Below are 19,037 nucleotides of genomic sequence, written 5' to 3' on the forward strand. Positions count from 1 at the left end.
ATTCTTCCTAACAAGTAGGTAATGAATGTTATAAACTCAGACATTTCAAATGCTGCGCCTTGTGAAAGCCCAGCAGCATTTGCAGGGGAAGAGAAAAGATGTCTTGGTGATATTGTAAGGAACTGTCATCCCTTCATAACATTGATGCATTAATAAAGGTCAGGTGCTATTTAATTTTAGAAGTCTATGCCACAATTTACTAACCTGGAACTAAACTTAAGCATTTCCAGCCATATATAAGCACATACAAAAGCATGACTTGCTTTTCAGAGGGACATTGATATTAGTGGGAACTGAAAACAGTTCAGCAATATTGTCATGCCATTGTCACCTGTTCATCTAAATATAGATTTAGGAACTTAATTTTAGGCATCTTGCTTTAAAAATGATGAACTATAAAAGTTTAAAATTTTTATTTTTCAAAGAGGATTCTATTTTAAAATGTCATGATATACAATTGTAATATACACATGATATGTGATAATATACACATTTATGTCACTTGACTAACTCTTGGTGGAGTGTCTTTTCTATGACTATACTACCTTCTTAGACAGATGTTTGAACATGTATCTAACTTTCCTTGTTGTCAGTATCTCTTTGATTCAAGTTCGTCTTAGTGGTTCAGGGATGATAGTCGAATACGGTATTATTATAATTTATGCTTAGATTTGGGGGGAAATGGATAATACGTTTGGCTAAAAAATTGGTTTGGGAACATACACTATTGAAGAATTCAGATCAAACTCAGTAAATAGTTGCAGCCTAAAAACTGAAAACAAAATTTTAAAAATGTTGAAATGAATTTCTAAGAAAATCAGCTGAACATTTTTAAACAAAAATTCTGAAAATATTTTAAAATATTTCAATTTCACTTTTCAAAATTAAATACCAATTTTGGTTGACATTTAAAATGTTTCATTTTGATCAGTCTGAATTATTAATGTATTAATCATTATTTTTATTTTCAATAACAAAAGATAAAATCATTTTAGTTAAGAACATAAGAAAAGGGCAAAGTTTAGATTTTAAACTAACCTTTAATTTGTTATAGCTTTTTTAAAAATATAATTTAAATTTTTTTTAAAAATGGAGAAATTTTATAGGGAACATTTGTTGCTATAATTTGTTAAATTAAAAAACCCTTAAAAACATATCTGTATTTTTTTATCCAGTGACCTGTGGCGCCAAGGAGGCTTTCTTCAAAATAATAGAAGAAAGAGAATTTCTCTGAGGGCATGTCTATACAGCAGGGCAAAAGTTGAATTAAGATAAGCAATATGAGCTATGCCAATTGTGTAGCTGAAGTCAAAATAGTTTAATTTGGCTTTTGGCTCTGTCTACACAGCAGAAGTCAAAGGAAAAACACTCTTCCTTCAACTTCCCTTACTCCTCATAAAATTAGGGTTACAGGAGTTGGAGTTAGAAGTATTCCAGCTCACTATTACTTTGAAATAATTGCTTGCAGTGTAGACTCACTTTTTGTTTTTTTCAGAATAACATCAGTTATTCCAAAAGAAAGCTGCTGTATAGACATAGCCTTAGACTTTAAAGCTGCCTATGTATTTGTCCAAGCTTTGGTCACAAGTCTTAAAGTGCATGTGCACATGCAAACATGTACACACACATACTTTCTTCTGCTTTTCAAAGAGTATTTACTACCACTTCTGAAAGGCAAAATTAATTGTCCCCTATCGCTCTAGGAATATCTTTGTTTTTATTTATCTTTTTATGGGATGATATTTTCCAGCTGGTATATTACATGCTTCTGGTAACACAGTAATGTATCTAGCTTTATTTTGTTTTAAGTGCCAATAATGACCACCAAATATGTGAAAGAAAAATACTAAATCCTATCAGAATTGCATTTGGGAATTATTATGATCAAGGTGACACAACATTTTCAGAGGAAGCCCAATATGGTCAACAAAGAGACCTTTGCCTAACATACTGAAAATCAACTCATGCTACTATTGCATAGTGAGGGAGTCTGTACCTTTTAAATGGAGGGGGAAAGAGTTGAAACAGTTTCTTTATTAGTACAGTATACAGCTTTTTTAATGCTACAGTCTTAAAATAACATTTTTTTGTGATTTTGCCTTTTTCCATTAGGAAAATGATTGTTTACTTTTTCTCCTGTGAAACATAGGTCTTTAGAGACATTTTCATCTATTTTGGTATCAGCACAATTCTAGAAGACAATCTGTGCTAGTTGGTTTGTGTGACTAGAGGCAGCTGAGCACAAAACATTCACAGTCTTACTATCTACAGCACAGTTTGTAGTCTCTGGCCTTCTTCAGTCATTTGTATGAGGTCAGAGAAAAGAGAACACAAAAAGTTATCAGATCAGAGCAATAGCACTTTACAGCTAATTTGTATGTATTTTGCCCAGCTGTGGAAAATGTAATATAGCAGAGAATCTATCTCTGTTGAACATTTCATCTGTAAAGGTGTACAGCCAAATATTTCAAACCTGGGTGGCTAAAGTTAAGCATGCATATCTATTTTTGATCTCTAAATATCTGAATTTTAGCCTGAATTTTAGGAGTGTTAAATACATTTAAGCCCATTGGCACTGTGGGTAACATTAGTCCTGAAAAGCTTGCCATTTCTTGGGTAATTATCTTCCAGCTATATAATTTGCAAATCTCTGTCCTGCTATGATAACTGTTGCCTGATCTAAGATTACATATAAGTTTCTAATTACCCACCTTTAGAGTTGACAGGTTCTGTGTCCCAAGATCAGGCCCAGTATTCAATTATTCTATGATTGGGAACTCTAATGTGCACAGTTGCAACACTCACACTATAGATACTCTTGTATATTTACAATATATACAGTTTATTAATACAGTTAGCACAGTCACAAAAACCCCAATTTCATAAAACAGGGGATATATCCATATTTCCATACCATATTCTTACATCATTACTTCTAGAACAATCTTAGGTGTTAGTCTATCATCTTTCTCATTATCTTCACCTTCCCCATCACCAGGGGCCATCATTCTTGACCTTCCAAAGACTACATCTTCTTCTCCCTATCGCCCCTAGGCTGGGGTCCCACTTTTGTACTATGTGATGCTGACACTGACATGTTCAATTCATATTCAATAGGGGATGTTTCTAATGTTGAATTGTCCTTTTCCTATAGGTCAATGTATCATTGCTCTCAACTTATTATCATGTACATCAATTTGTTACCATGGGCCTTTGTGGTCATCTATCACATCCTGTATCCTGATTACTCAACTGCCTGAACCAGTTATTTGGTTATTAAGAAGGGTACTATCTATTGACTTTGATTCTTATCTGCTTCGTTTTAACTACTCAATCTTCAGGTGCTCACTGATTCCCAGTTCTGCCTTCCTGTTTTTCCCTTTGATATTTCCATATCCTTTGCTCCTTGTTTCCCACTCCCCCTCTTTTTTTTCCTTCCCCCCCCCCCCCCCGCCCCGACTTCCTTATTTATTTTGGGTCTGCACATCCTGAACTCAAAACTCCGATCATCTGAAGAAGTGTGCTATTCTCAGGAAAGCTCATGATATCATCCGCATGTTTTGTTAGTCTATAAAGTGCTACCAGATCATTTGGGTTTTTTTTTTTCAATTATTTTGGGACATTTATATAATGATGTACAAGCTACCTCTGATGGTATTTTTCTTACCATTCTTTGTGGGTGACAGTTCTCAAACATAAATTCCTCTTTTCAGTCCCAGGAAACAATAAATAAGCTATGACCTGTATCTGCTAACCTTAGTTTCTGCTAATCTTGCAAATGACCTGTTACAGCCTTTAGCAGATTTCTTGCATTACAGCTCTTTATACTGAATCTACTCATTAATATATTAATGAATTAATCTAAATCAACAGAGCCATATTATTAGCATGATAGGCAAGTAACTTGATAGGCTACATAATCAATAGTCAAATAAGAGTCCTGTGGCTTCAGATTGAATCCCAAATCATTAGTCTTTCCACCCCTAGTATCAATTTTTTTTCTGGCTGCAATACAGTCCTACCCATTTTCTGGGTTTCACGTCCCCTATTTGCTCATTGGGTTTGTTCCCATCTTGTCTCTCCAAACCTTTTTCCACAACCCCTTTCCATGGTGGTTCCATTGTACACCTTGATTCCTACCACTCGGGCTGAAGTCTCAGGTTTTCTTTAGGCCTGGGGTTCACAGGATTCTGACTGGGAGGTTTCCAACAGATCCCAAGCCAAAAAGATAAATTTATGTCATACTACCTTTCAAGCTTGAGGTTTAGCATTCCCTAATATTCTACTTCTCAGTGCTTGAGACAGGCAGTCCTCAAGTCTGGCCCACATTTTCAGACATACAAGAACTAACTGCTCTCCTGTAGCTTTTCCCAGTTCTCTTCTGTCCTAAGTTCTGTCACACTCTTATAAGACACAGGAACATCCTCCAGCTTCATCACTTATTCTAGACTTAGGTCTGGTCTACACTAAATGGGAAGGTTGAAGTAAGCTATGCAATTTCAGCTATGTGACATATGTAGCTGGAGTTGATGTATCTTACATTGCATTTCTGTGCTGTCCACACAGGGGGAGGTTAACAGGAGTAAATGCTCCCATCAGCTTCCCATAGTCCTTGTGAGGAGCAGGAATCCAGTGTCAGTGGGGGTGCTCTTTGAGTTCGATCTAGCTGGTGTATATAATACCTGCTAAATCGAACCCTGGAAGATTAGCTGCTGCAGCGGTGATCTTCCATGTAGTGTAGATGTGCCCTAAGTGAGCTCTTTCAATTTTTTTAAGGACATCTTTCCAAGTGGACATACTAATTGACCTATTTAACACCCCTCTAGGCATCAGCAGGTGCATTAACTGATCTCTCAGACACCTGTTAACCTTCACAATGTGTGTGTGTGTGTGCATGCACATGTAGACACGTGTGTGCAAGGGATGTGCCCCATCACATATACTGTATAGGATTTTTTTCCATTAAGAAAAAATATTACTTAAAGAAAGAGAGTGGGTACTTGCTATACCTAATATATGATGTATTCATGTGAATACAAGGAGGAAAGCATGGCTACTATTAAAAAGTGTAAAAGGCTACTACTGTGCTTTACTGGATGTTTGATGAGTGTATTTACACATTATGCTTTAGCAACAAAGTATAGTTGCTGTAGCAACTAGTGAGGAGGATTTTAAGAGTGCCTAAGGTTATCTTCTTATCAGATATGGAGCCATTTCCAGCAGCCTCCTCAGAGAGGCACAAAGTGGGAAATAAGCATGAGAGTTCTTGTCACACACATATAATCTAATCAGTGGCCTGGATCTGAAGTCCTTCTACAGCTGAATTGTGGTTGCTTGCTAGTTCCCACATTCCTGATGCAATTCCTCCTTCCAACATTGCTGCCACTGGGCTTGCCCTAAGAATACTGCAGCTCAGAGACAAGGGATGGTCAGCAGCCAAACATGGCATTCTCAGTGTCATAGTAATTTAAGGCCAGAGCACAAATCACACTGAAATTCAGTCCCTTTGAGACTCTTACACTATAACCATAATTCCTAGCGAGTAGTTCTGTTTAATGTTCATTTGTTTTTCACCATAGCTTCAGATGCAGGTGTAAGCCCTGGTAAAGAATATTGACATTTGATAGTAAAAGAACATTATGTTTATTACAATTCATTTTCACACCACAAGTTTACTCCAATAGATCTATTTGTGGCTGTGTTCTGAGTGAATCATAACCTTTTAAAATTAGTGTAATATTAAATTTGTAACTGTACACATAGAGATGGGGACAGTAGTCCCCTCCAAATTCAGAGGGTCATACATGATTAGATGATGATAGATGCGAGGCCCAATTTTGTGGCTTTATCTATTCTTTGTTATCATGAGCACATGCTTAAAAGATATTGTTCATGTCATTAATCTGAAACAAACAAAAAGCTTCCTGAGTAGCAGGTCTTACAAGAACAAACACTTTTCACACCATCTCTGATGCAAACCTCATCCTGCTGCTGTGTAGTTGCTTTAATTCAATATGTTTATGAGTTAATTAAAGTCAGGGATATGAGGGAAATTAGGTGGCATAGGTGGTGCCCAATATGGTCAGGAACTCAGCCCTTTCATTTGAGCTCACCAGGCTTACTTCATCACTTACCTTGAGGGGTTTCCCTACTGTTTGAATACTCATAAAGTGCAGAAGGAGAGATTTTAATATGTGAAATAGTTAGAATTTCAAAAAAGACATTTCCTCCCACCGTCGTAATAGCTCAGCAGCGGCCAACCATTAAAATAGAGTTGGTTAGCAATTTCCAGCTTTGAAAATCTTTATAGCTTTATCTGGAAGGAATCCAAATGATGCCATTAGCTTAAACTAGACTCATCAGTGCACAGTATTCCAGAGATAGGCTGTATGGCATAGCTAACTTTATAGATGCCACAATAGCTAGCTTTATAAATGTATATGTATAACCCTTTCAAGATCACTAGTGCAAAGAAATGGAAAACTGATCATCTTTGCAATTCTGAGGGGGCATCTACACAGCACTCTACCTCAAAATAAGCAATGCAATTTCTGTTGTGCAAATTACATAGCATATTTTGAGGTAATTTCAAAATAGCTTATTTTGAAATTTGGAGCTCTCTACACAGCACCAAATTTTGAAATAAAGCACTATTCCAACAAGCCCCTTAGCCCTCATGGAACAAGAGTTACAGGGACGCCAGAATAGTGCACCCATTATTTCAAAATATATTTCAAAATAACAGGCAGGTTTAAAGATGCGGTGTTGCTATTTCAGGATACTTCCAGTATCTAAAAATACCCCATTGTCGATAGATATAGCCAGAAAGTGTTCTGAATGGAGGGTCAGATATTTAAAAGAATTTACTGCTCATTTTGGCACTTAAATTAAGAGGGCAGATTATCAAGCACAGCACTCCCATCTCTCACTATTCTAGATGTGGGTGCTGCTGAGCTCTCTGACAATCTGGCTTTTCTCTTAGGCTATGTCTAAACTACATTCTTCTTTTGAAAGAGGAATGTAAATGAGGCTGATGGAAAATTCAAATGAAGTGCAGATTTAAAAATCTCGCACTTCATTTGTATAATTGTGAGAGCTCTTTTTCGAAACAGGGTTTCGAGTTCCTGAAAAACTAAGGTGTATGGGTTATTTCGAATTTTTTTGAAAGAATCCCTTCTAGACTATTGTTTCTTTTTTGAAAAACCATTTTTTGAAAAAGCGCTCTCACGTGATTATGCAAATGAAGAGCAAGATTTGTAAATCTGCACTTCATTTGAATTTTCCATCAGCCTCATTTACATTTTGAAAGAGGAATGTAGTTTAGATGTGCCCTTAGAAAACAAAGATGAATAAATATATGAATGGAAAACACAAAATGCCTGTTGACATGTTCCAGGTTGTATATTAAGATAGGAGATTTCTCCCCAAATCTTTCAGGAGACCATTTTATGTTCCAAACCACAAGGTTTAATCAGTAATTACTTGGTTATATGTTAATTTATAGATAATTCAAAATAATGTATACTTAAGCCCTTATAAATACATCATTACAAATGGCCAGTCCCAGGCATATGACTCCTAACACTCAACATTAGCTTCCATCCCAAATAAAGGCTTTCATCTTGTGTTTAAGGTTGCCATACTTTGGCTATGGGAGGTCTTCAACAGGAGCAAATAAAGATAAGAACAATCCACTGAGAAGTCCTGTTGCCACTTCCCCACATTGCCACCAGAAAGTTCTACTTTGCAGAATAACAGCAACAGAATTCTAGCAGTCTGCAGCTAGCAGAGTAGGCCACTTAGAAAGGCAAAGGTCTCAAATTATTTATCTATCCATATCATTATCTTAACTGGCACAACTGCAAATATTAATAAGGATCCTGTTATAGTTTCAGTCCATTGACAAAAGTTGCCCTTGATGACCATACATTCCTCTTTGCTATACACTATATTAAAATAGGTACTTTAGTTCTTTTTAAATGCTTTACTCTTGTGTTTTGAAACAGACTAAAAGGAATGGATTGTGATTTGTTTTCTATCTCAGTAGAGCTTCTCCTAAACCATTTCCTGGTCTTTGCAGTAGTCTTAGGCTACGTCTAGACTGGCATGATTTTCCGCAAATGCTTTTAACAGAAAAGTTTTCCGTTAAAAGCATTTGCGGAAAAGAGCGTGTAGATTGGCACGGACGCTTTTCCGCAAAAGCACTGGAAAAACTTGCCAGTCTAGACAAAACCTTACTGTTTAGGAAACCAATCATATTGGAAACCTCTCTGGACCTCAATCTTTGCTACGGGAATGGAATAGATATTTTTTAGAAAGAAAGGAAGTGTCCAACCTTGAGGGTATTGAAAGCCATCCTTGGCTGAACATTTGAAAGGGGGAGTGATCATTGATTACTCCTTTTACCAAAAGACAAGGCCACCTACAGCTGAAACATTTGACCCATAGATTTGAGGAACATGACATGATAAGAGTACCAAATTTGGCAGAAGTCATCCATGCTTCAGATTCTCCCATGCTCTCAATTTTAAAAATCTCATTTTTAAAGCCAAACTCATAAAAACATAAGAACGGCTGTACTGGGTCAGCCAAAGGTCCATCTAGCCCAGTATCCTTTCTTCAAACAGTGGCCAATGCCAGATGTCCCAGAGGGAGGGAATACAACAGGTAATCCTCATGTAATCTGTCCCCTGACATCCATTTCCAGCCTCTGACAAAGAGAGCCTAGGGACACAATTCCTACAATCCTGGCTAATATCCATTGATGGGCCTAACCTCCACGACTTTATCTAGTTCTTTTTTCAACTCTGTTAAATTCCAGGTCTTCACAACATCCTCTGCCAAGGAGTTCCACAGGTTGACTCAGAGCTGCAGGAAGAAAAAATTATTTTTGTTTTAAACCTCCTATCTCATGATGTTTCTGGATTCAACCTAAGATGACTGATATTAGAGCAGTCATCTGATGATAGTTTCATGACTCAACCCAATATACGGTATGTTTCCTCTGATCAGCTGATTCATTTGTGAAATCACTAGCAGGTCTCAGATGGAGGGACCACAGAAGTTTGATAGGAACCAGGGAAGCTGTCTGGTCTTCCCCATAAAGGCTTCTGTATTGTAAGTAATCTCTAAGATGTAAGAGTTAATGCTTGTTATCTATTTCCTACTGTAGCACTGCATTTCACCCAAGTCTCTATTCTCCTCTATTCTCTTTTTTGTTTCTTTGGCTCTTCATCTTCCTCCCCTCCCCCCAAAAATGACATCTAGTTATCAGGGGATTTTAATTGAAATCTCTGATTTGGACACTTTATGCAAATGCATAGGAAAGAAAAGTGAACCGTTCAAAATGAATGTTCATTTAAACTTTTTGATTTTTCAATCTATTTTAACTGCTTCTTCCCCCCTTTGTGAGCTAATACATTTTAAAGTATTCCTTTTTTTTTTGTCTAAAAGCTAGTTTTAAAAAAATAGGCCAAGTCCCTCTGCACATTCCTGTGAACCCAAAATTAACAGGCTAATGTTGTGACAGTGAACGAGTGATTTAGTAGTCTCTATAAGTCCCTCACTTATCTGGCTTTGATAATCTTATGAGGAATTTTATCTAAATCACTTTAAAAATCCAAATAAATTAGGTCCACTGGGTGTCTGATCTCAACTTTTACAAAGAATTGAAACAGGTTAGAGAGACAAAATTGATCCCTTTCAGAAACTATGCCGGCCTTACACTATTAGGTTAGATTTGTTAAGTGTTATACGTGGCTTTGGATTTATTATTATTTTTAATTACACTCATAGCTGTCAGTATTTTTAGAATTCTAAATTCCAGAGAGAGGCATCTAAATAAGTTCTTATGAGATGTTGGCTACTCCGTACTTTTGAAAATCATGTTGAGTTTAGAGGCAAATTGTGAATGGGCCTGGCTAGAGGATAGTGCACTAGGAGCTATCTGTCTTCCAAGAGCTACTCATAATTCAAATGTCTGTGCTGAGGAGGAGAGGTTAAGGGAAAGGAGCAGCTAGTACAGCCTACATCACTAACCAGACCTAGACCTAGCATATTATCCTGCTAGGCCTTTATCCTGCTTCCCCTGCTAAACATTTCATGACAACAGAGTTGCATGGGTGGAAACCCTTTAACAATGTTGTCATAACCATGAGGGCTAGCCAGCACTTGGGGACTAAGGGGTTAACTATGTCCCCTGTACCTAGCCAGATATTTGATCAGCTAATAACAATGCAGAAAGCGATTTCAAACTGGGACAATGGAATTTTTAACTTTTCCCTCCTTTGTCAGGGTGGTTTTCTTCCAGATAACAGAGAGATGGAAGGCTGTCTCTCTCTCCAAGAAAAGTCTTTTCACAATATGTAAGGGCCCTGCTCATCTAAACTGAGAACGTGAGTACTTTGTGAGGTGCTCACATTTGAATTTGTTTACAAAGATTTGCCCTTTGTAATGTTTTTGGTCTCACTTGAAAAAGAAATTAAAAAACAACAGGATCAAAATGAGGTTGATTACTGTGCATATAACTAGAACACTAAACCTGCACTTAAGACAAGAGCATCTTCCAGGCAAATACTTTTGGAAAAAAATTGTCCTCATGCTATTGAAATAATCAGAGTCAGGATTTCTTGGCCCAATGGCACAAGTTAAGTTCTAAAGTCCAGGGCTCTCCACTAAAAAAGATTGACTTTTGGCTCCCTAGATATTTTAAAAGGGAGATTCCTAACTCAAGTATCACAGCTGAATTAATCGCCTTGGTAGAGCAGAGACAGAAAGGATGGCTTCACAGATAGTGCCCAAACTATTTAGGGCTTTATAGATCAATATCAGCCAATTGAATAGAGCCTGAACATAGACATGAGCATAAAAGCATGATGTTCTTTGTGGCTATGCCAAATAAGAAGACTGTTTCAGTCTGAGTGGTTTTCAAGAGTTGATTAAAAGAAGCATACCCATTAGAGAGGTGACCAAAAGTACAGAAAACTGAAAAAAAAAAGCCTATATTTCAAATAACCATCCCTCCTACATCCAAACAGGGAAATATCTATGTGTTGTAAAGAAAGGCTGTTATTTGCAAATAGAAAGAAGATATTGAAAATAGTGAGTTAAAGGGCCAGAAGGCATGAAGTAGGTATGATACCTAGTTAAAAGAATAACTAATGAGATAAGAGGAAGTTTCTGAGAAGAAAGCCTCTGACTAATAGGGATGGCTAGAGATGTTTTAAAATAAGATAAAAAGTTTGTTTGTAAAATGAGCCAGTGTGGCCTTTTATGCCATTACATTCTAGCTACAAAACAGATATCAGACAAGATCTACAAAACAGATATCAGACAAGATCACAAAGAGAAAACAGTTTCTTGCCACTTTAACCAGAAAGGACACTCTCTAAATGACTTAGCCACCTGCATTCTGCTACAAAGACCTTTTACATCTGCACTTGAAAGGGAATCCTCTGAACTGTCATTCATGTTAAAATTCGACACTTACCAACAAGGACTTAACAAATCTTTGAACTTTCTCACCCATTACCAAGACAGTTTCCCCAATTATCACCTGTAATACCATTAACTCACAAACATCCCACTCTCCCTACCTTTAATATCAGCAATTCACAGACACTTACCTTCCTTCCTCCCCCTTCCCACCCCCCCGCATCCCCCTTCTGTTCTGCAATGTGATTTGTCCTTTTCATATTTGTTCATTTTTTTAAATTGTATCCTTTGGTATATATGGTTGTGACTACTTTCTTCCACTATTTGATCTGAGGAAGTGGGTCTGGCCCACGAAAGCTCATCATCTAATAAACCATCTTGTTAGTCTTTAAAGTGCTACATTGTCCTGAATTTTGCTTCAATTACATTCTAGCATTATTTCAAAATGTAGGGCCTACTCATGTGCAGAAGAAAAGCTGTTGGTCAGCAAGAAGGGAGGGAATGTCTACACTTGCCCCCTAGTTCAAACTAGGGAGACAAATGAAGCATACCAAAGTCGCTAATGAAGCGTGGGATTTAAATATCCCACGCTTGATTAGCATATTCGCATCCGGTTGCCATTTTAAATTGCCGGTAGCTCGAATTAACTTGCCGCATGTAGAAGTGGCAGTCCGATCCAAAACCCTTCCCTCCAATTAACTGTTACTCCTCATTGCAAGAGGAGTAACAGTTAATTCGAGGGAAGGATTTCGGATCAGACTACCGCGTCTACGTGCGGTGAGTTAATTCGGACTACCGGCATTTTAAAATGGCGACTGGACGTGAATATGCTAATCAAGCGCAGGATATTTAAATCCCGCGCTTCATTAGCGACCTCGGTATGCTACATTTGCCTCCCTAGTTCGAACTAGGGGGCAAGTGTAGACATACCCGGAGAGAGGAAAGACCTTCAATAGAAAAGAGATTGTAAACCTTATCTGGATTGAGATTGGAAATAAGGGTGAACTCTCTCAAATTTGTTTGTAGTGGAAGTCAGTATGGCAATGACATCACCTTATTGTTAAAGGGTATAAATAGTGTAATACCTGCCTGATCAAGTTAGAGTTGACCAATATGATGTAAGCACCCATGGTTTTAGTTCATAAAAAATAGTATAAAATACTATTTGGCCTTTAAACTTAGTGAAGGGATTTATGGTTAAATTATTGTCCGGTATTTTTTCCCATATCAATATTAATACCTTCCAATATTATTAATATTTACAACACTCCTTTTTTTGTAAACAGTCAATATGTTAGTGACTTTCCAAACTGCGGAAGGAGAGGTGAAAATGTGGAGATGTGTCTGTGTGTCTGTGTTAAGGAAATATTGCCTATGTTCATTAATATCTCTGCAATATTGAATTTTAGTGCCATTAGAACTCTCAGATGAATACCATCTGGTCCTGAGAAAGTACTGTATTTGAATTTTTCATGTTGTTCTTTAGCTTTTCCCTTAGAGACTTCAGTCTCCATTATTACTTTAATTCCCTACTTCATAGATACTTTTCATAAAAAATGACAAATTGAAATAAATACATATGCAGATAGAAATTTTAAAGGCAAAAGGATTGTAAAGGAAAAGCAAAACGAAAAACTATGTAGTACTTTAAAGACTAACAAGATAGTTTACTAGGTGATGAGCTTTCATGGGCCAGACCTGAAAGTTCACCTATTAAACCATCTTGTTAGTCTTTAAAGTGCTACATAGTTTTTCCTTTTGTTTTTGCAAGATCTGACTAACACAGCTACCTCTCTATTACTTGTAAAGGAAAAGAACATTACTTCTATATTTGGTTACTAACTATATTTTTTGTATCTTTTATCCCTTTAGTTTTCTAAAAACCATACTGTATGACTATTTCTGACATTTACATAATACTTATATACACATAGCATATTAAAATTAATTAGCCTGACATCTTAGATTCATGATCTGCATACCATCTCTTCAAGCTTTTCATTTAAATTTGTCTGGCATAGATTGTGACTTATTATGACATATTTATTCTGTGCTATTTGAACTGTTTTATTTACCTTTTAAATAATGATTTTTTTTATCACTTCAGCATCAAGATTTTTTTTTTTACATAATTGTAGCAACTAGGAAGCTAAATGCATGCACATGACCTTGGAAATTCAGAATATCTAGAGAACCATTGGAAAGTAATGAAGAGAATATTGTTCACTCCTTTACAGTTTCTTTTTAAAACTAGCTGATTGACATAATTATTTACATTTTAATTGGCTACTAATGATGGAACAAACATGTACATTAAAATATCCTACCTCCATGCTCTTGTGCCTTGTCACAGTAGAGACAAAAAAAGTTAAGCTCAGATTCTCAGGTATTTTAGCACCTAACTCCATTTCAATGGAAGTTGGGTGTCTAAATGCCTTTGAAGTGGTAAGCTTTACTTCCAGCAGAGTTCTCATAGCAGTTCTTTTCTTTTTAATTGCACAATATGCTCTGGACTTTATAATTCCATCTGCACCAAGGGACTTTGAAATCCAAGATTGCTCCCTAACTGCTTCTATATCCGGAAACCCACAACCTTGTGTCTGTTCTGTGGATTGGATGAAGCTTTTCTTTTCCAGCTACTTACAGTTAACATGTTGAGAGAAAGATATAAGAGTACAAATAAAGGGATACACTCGGTAAAATGAAGTGAGCATAGCAGTCTTTAATCCTTACTCGTTTGATTTTTGTGATGATCCAAGAAGTACTTGGTAAACAATCTAAATCAAGAAAATAACAAAGAAGGGCTCTGTTGCAACGGACTATTAACTCTTTAAGATGAGTTTGGATGGTAAGTGTCTCAAAGGATTGGCAATATTGTTTGGTGGAGAGGCTGCTGGACTAAATCCTAGGAGACCAAGGTTCCATAACCAGCTAAGTTGCTGATCAGCTGTATGACCTTGGGCAGTCATTGTCCTAATCTTTGTCTTTGTCTCCCTTCTTCTCCTTTGTCTTGTCTTGGCTAAGTGTTTCAAACTCTTGAGGGTATTTCAAACAATGAGGGCCTGACTTCAGTTGGGATCTGTAAGTGCTACTATAACACAAATTTTTTGTATTCATAACTAGCCTTTCAACATACTTCAAAATTTTAGCTAAACTTGAAATAGATTTGGAGTTTTGTAGATATTGAAGGAGATAGGGGACAATCTTGGAATGCAGGACCATGATGCAATTGGAGATTTAACATCCAGAGCATGTTTTGCAATTAAAAAAGTTCAGAAAGATACAAAGGAGTCTGATGCGTTCCTTTCGAATCAGCTGTGAGGGCTTTTTAGTCCCATACAGAAGATGAGATCTAGGCGGTATGGAAGGCACTGATAAACCATCCTCAATGATAAACCATCCTCAATGATAAAAAGCATACAAGATGTGTCCTACCAGGCCACCTGTGAAAACACCAAAAAGGAAATCCTGTCCCCAGTGAAATGAATGGGAATTATCCCTTTAACTTCATGAGGGCCCTGAGTTAATTCCACATGTTTAAGGGTTACCAAGTAACCTTTCATACATGAAGCTAAGACCCTGATGAAAAAGGAACGTAGCAAGCTTCCCCAAACTTCAAGAACAGAGCAGAGAAGGTAGGTGATAATAGATAAACATAATCATTTGGAGAAGTCAGAAGCTGTTTGACTTTAGATGTTTGACTAAACCAAACCCAAATTCCAAATCATTTGTAATTCATCACCAATTAGCAGGCTTAGCCTTCTGGTTTATGACGTTATAATAAATGATGATAAAATAGAGTAACTACCACATGGAATGCACTGACAAAACAAATAGAAAGCAAAGTCCCTTTCCTAATTCAGACAAGCCTGGTACACAGAATTAATAGGATAAGGGTTATTAGGCATGAAGGAACAGTAAGAGGGAGCAAGCGCATAAGACTTTGGCAATGAAAAATGCACTATTAAGTGCATTAGCTTTCCAGACAGGAAGTCTAGGGATAGCCTTTCTTGTAAAAATCCATGTACTATCACACAGAGTCAGTTGGAATTGGCCACTAACTAAAAAACAAATAAACAAGGATTTCTTTAAAGCATGTTGCTGTTACTTCATGTTACTGAATAATAGAAAGGCTACTATGTTTTGTACAAGACAGGAGGTTATTTAATTGTTATTTTCCCACCATGTCACATAACATGATTTCCATTTCCCCCTAACAATGTTAACTTAATTACTTGCTTCATTAAAATATGTGTATGTATAAAATTAGAAAATGCCCTACTATTATTTATTTGAAGTCTACCTAGAGTTGGTGGTTCTGATGATTGGTTACCAACAAATTTAAACCTCTGACAGATATCACATATCATATCAATAAATAAAAACTCATACGTATCAGATATGTTAATTAACTGATATTGTTTATAGAAATTATTTTTTAACTTTATAATTCTCTGGGACTTATATAATATTTATCTTTGTGTTTGTTGCTTCTATAATGTTATGGTTCATTTAATAGTTCTTTTTCTTATTCCAGTACTCGCTCATTCTATATCATGATCTTTCTTTCACTGCATTTCAATTCCTTTTGTTTTGTTTATAATATTTAGCATTTACTTCTGTTTGGATTCTGTCTTCCCCCTCTCCACTTCTTTTTTCAATAATCTCATAGTGATTTACTTAAAGTTTGTTTGACTTTTTTGTCACTTCTTTCATATGTTTTTTCACTTCAGTCTTCTTTTCATTGTCTTCTTGGCCTATATAAATGCAGGTCTTGATCCTGAAAATTAAAGGGAGTTTTATCAGTGACTTTAATAGATGGAAGATCAGGTCCCCAGATTTCAAACATGGGGATCTTAATCAGATATCCAAATCGTACATTTGGATGTGAAGTATAAATATTTATTCCTATACCCTGGGTAAAGCAAGCAAATGCATTATATAACAACACAAATACACATTTGATTAAAGGCCTACATGTAAGAGTTGGTTTCTCAATATTTATTACCCTGATTTTTATTTCCTGCTCTTTATTTAGTTTGTCACACATTTATCTCTCCCTTCATAGATGATTATTCTCTTTTCCATTAGTGTTGACTTCCTTCCTATTCCTACAGTGGAAGTGATATTGTGAAATGTCTTCATAACATAAAGAAGCTTTCCTTTAGTTTTTCATAGTGATTTTTCAGCTATTTATAGCTCACTATACCTTTTTTCTTAATTCAGTGTTCAGTAATATGTGGAAGCACAGCACTATACACATCTCAGAGGACTGCACTGCAGCACAGTAGATGTGGATCAAATTGGCATACTTTCTTTTAGTATCTATTTTCTTATCTAATTCAGAGCTGAACTGGCAGAGCTCTGTGTGACATCATCCTTTCCAGGACTCATTGCTACAGTCTTCTGAATTAAAGATAATATTAATATAACCAAAATAGGATGATTTAATCTATTATGGAATATTGACAGAATGTGCCAGCAGAAGTTATAGATGAAAATGGCATAGATCTTCCAGTCTGTCTGTCTGTCTGTCTGTCTGTCCATGCAGAATTCTTTACTTTGCTGATGGAAAAAGAGGAATTCTTCAAATATTACAAAGAGCATATTTCAAATTGATGTTAATAACTAATATGATATCCTTTGGGCTGGGAAGGAGCCAAGAAGATTGATGTAAACTTCAGGAATGGCTCCAACTGTACAGTGCTGATTAAAGTTATTTAATAACCAGATAATGAATGCAAATGATCTTCTGTAATGTAACTGCAAAAACATAGCCACATAGCTTAACGAAAGCAGCCATTTACTCCTTAAGGTTAACATGTAATCAGATTAGCCACAAGGTGGCTCTCAAGTAAATCAGTTACAAGAAAGGGATGTTACAAATTTGTCTACAAAATGGAAATATCAGTATAAAATACTAAGATGTCAATTCCATGGCTGGTCAGAAGAATGGGTAATAAAAAGCATAAATATTGTAAGAAGTGTAGATTTTGGAAACACATTGTATATGTTTCCTATTTTAGCCTGCCTCTAGGCTGAAATATTGAAAATATCTCCCTGCTCAATTAGCGTTAGCATAGCCCTGGTACAAATCAAGCAGCTTTGCAATTATGTGAAAGATGGCATTTCAAAAGATCCATATCTGCCTCCTTGGTTCCAATAGTTGGTTTATAAATAAAGGTACAGATGCTCGGTGACCTCTGACATACTGTAAGAGATACCTATGCCAGGAAGAGAGTTAACTGGGCTAGAATATATTATAAGAATCCAAACTCTAGATTGGGTTAATTAAGGAAAGAATATACTGAGTAAATAATTTTTATAATATATTAATGTAAATGAAAGGATCTGTTCAGTCTCAATGTGTCCTATGATTACTCTTCTCTGCCTTGTGAAATATTTTGATTGTGTAAGGGAGTTAGCTTTTCTGTTCAGATGGAGACTAGAGGTAAAATCATAGCCCTAATGAAGTCATGGAAAAATATCCATTTACCATTTGTGGACCAGATTTCTGAGCTCCTTGTTCATATTAAGTAGCTCATTGCTTTGATGTAACTCCATCAAAATCGGCAGAACAACTCATGCAATAAGTCACTACATGTAGTCCTAAATGTTTCTATTAATTTAATAAGGATTATTAATTAATAATAAAATATAAGTTGCTATTATATTTTAGGTATGACTCAAACACTAAATGTTTCAATAAGGTTGTTTTCAATTTAATTAAATGAGAGCGAGAATAAATCCACCAGGACTAGTTTTAGAGAAATATTCTGAAAAATTTTTGAAAGATGCATTTTTATCTCAACCAAAATCTTCAAGTGAAACACACATCTTGAGTAATCCTTGTTTGTTTATTTTTGTACTTGTCAGCTTGCAATGGCAGCAATGTGAGTGGATTAAAGAAAGGGTTACATTTCACAAAGATACAAAATATTGCTTTGATGCTTTTTCTCTGTTTTAAATACATGGTTGTTACCATCTTTTGAAGGGGAACCCCCCCCCCCAAATTACCTAGTGGACTATAAAATATGTTTATACTGCATAGGCAGGATTAGAAAAGAATTAACCTCTTTATTACTGTAACCATAGAATAAATTGCCTTTGTTTGATACCATTGACATTTCCACCTGCATTCTGACTACTAATTTGTCTCAGCTGGGACTATTGCTAGCCTGACAGACTTCTGATCATCTGTCACACAACTATCAGTTTTTACAAAAAGACCCTAAATAAGTGAGACTTTTTCTTTTCACCCAAATATAGCAGAAATCAAGATCAGGTAAAAACATCTGTTAGAAAGTTATCTGTATGCTGAAAGGAAAACTTCTATTGCATATTTAGGCATCAAAGTATAAGCTATCTTATCTTCAGAAGTACTGGGTAGATACAATTCCCAGTGGAATCATTGTGAAATGCTCAGCACTTCGCAAAATCAGGCAATTCTTAATTAGTTTTCCTCCATTACATGTTAAGGAACCTAGATTTAGAAATTGCATTACTATTTATAATCAGTTTGATGGCCTCCCCCGTGAAATGCTACTTATCAACATTTACCATTCAGTAGAATATGAGTTACTAGGTGTTATCCTTCCATTTAG

At 36.1% G+C, this 19,037-nt stretch overlaps 1 pseudogene; it reads left to right on the forward strand.

Annotated features, from left to right (window-relative positions):
* LOC142826484 (uncharacterized) overlaps positions 1-17,052 on the forward strand; it is a 56,155-nt pseudogene extending 39,103 nt beyond the window's left edge.
* The last annotated feature ends 1,985 nt before the right edge of the window (positions 17,053-19,037 follow it).

Source organism: Pelodiscus sinensis, chromosome 1 (assembly GCF_052426305.1).
Source record: "Pelodiscus sinensis isolate ZL-2025 chromosome 1, ASM5242630v1, whole genome shotgun sequence".
Classification (NCBI taxonomy): domain Eukaryota; kingdom Metazoa; phylum Chordata; order Testudines; family Trionychidae; genus Pelodiscus; species Pelodiscus sinensis.